The 1217-nt window shown below is 50.9% G+C and overlaps 1 non-coding gene across 1 annotated transcript; it reads right to left on the bottom strand.

Moving 5' to 3' along the window:
• Positions 1–704: 704 nt before the first annotated feature.
• TRNAD-GUC (transfer RNA aspartic acid (anticodon GUC)) lies at positions 705–780 on the bottom strand. The gene has a single exon. It is a non-coding gene; the product is annotated as a tRNA-Asp (tRNA).
• Between the last annotated feature and the right edge of the window lie 437 nt (positions 781–1217).

The raw sequence follows: 1217 nt of genomic DNA, 5'->3' as shown, positions 1-1217 counted from the left end.
TTTTGACAGATCTGGAAGGTAGGAAAACGGCTCATTTAAAATGTACTTTTCCCCATTTTATCCTTCAGATCTGGGTTTGACAGTAATCCTGTAAAATAGAGGAGGAGGAAGAAGAAAGCTCTCGCTCCCACGACTTTGGAACATTAGCTCATAGCTACCTATGGCTGACTTTTAAAATTTAAAATAGTGACACGTGTGTGTGTGTGTGTGTGTGTGTGTGTGTGTGTGTGTGAAGTAGCCTGTTTTATGCTTTAGGAAAGAATAGAAATGAAAGCAAGAAACCCCCCTCTCCCAGATCAGACCACTCGGAAATACCCAATGTTCTGATTAATAGATCACATCTTTCCAGAAAATCTTCTCTGGGCGTGATGTCTATTTGACTTTATTTTATTTTATTTGTATTTTTCTGAAGCTGGAAACGGGGAGAGACAGTCAGACAGACTCCCGCATGCGCCCGACCGGGATCCACCCGGCACGCCCACCAGGGGCGACGCTCTGCCCACCAGGGGGCGATGCTCTGCCCCTCCGGGGCGTCGCTCTTCTGCGACCAGAGCCACTCTAGCACCTGGGGCAGAGGCCAAGGAGCCATCCCCAGTGCCCGGGCCATCTTTGCTCCAATGGAGCCTCACTGCGGGAGGGGAAGAGAGAGACAGAGAGGAAGGAGGGGGTGGGGGGTGGAGAAGTAAATGGGTGCTTCTCCTATGTGCACTAGCCGGGAATTGAACCCGGGTCCCCAGCACGACAGGCTGACGCTCTACCGCTGAGCCAACCGTCCAGGGCTGAGAGGCCTCCATCTTTTAAAGCATGAAAGACAGTGGTGTTCTCGCCGCTTTGTCCTTGGTCCCCAGAACACAGACCTCGTGGCTGTCCAAATGTGGCTGAGACTGTTTTTTCTGATTAAACTTCTCCCCCTTCTTATCCCCTCCTCTCTAGTGTCTGGTGGCACCCTGGTGACCCCTTTGGAATCCTTTCATAAGTTGAAGCTGCCCTGTGGCTGCATGATATGATGGTAGCTTAGCGGGTACCCAGCTTTTCAGTGATTAAACCTGCGGTCTCCACGAGAGGCAAGAAGTAATCTGTCAAGTCTAAAGTCACAAAGAATTTAAAGATGGTTAAAAATACGAAACACCCGCTCCTGGACAGGGCTCTGAGGGCCGGCCGGGTCATTAGCCCCATGCCGAAGAGTTCAGCGTGTCGTTCCTTAGGGATATGTTTGG

This window comes from Saccopteryx bilineata, chromosome 10 (assembly GCF_036850765.1).
Source record: "Saccopteryx bilineata isolate mSacBil1 chromosome 10, mSacBil1_pri_phased_curated, whole genome shotgun sequence".
NCBI lineage: Eukaryota > Metazoa > Chordata > Mammalia > Chiroptera > Emballonuridae > Saccopteryx > Saccopteryx bilineata.
Note: the sequence above shows the minus strand (reverse complement) of the source record. Positions and strands in the feature narration are given on the sequence as shown.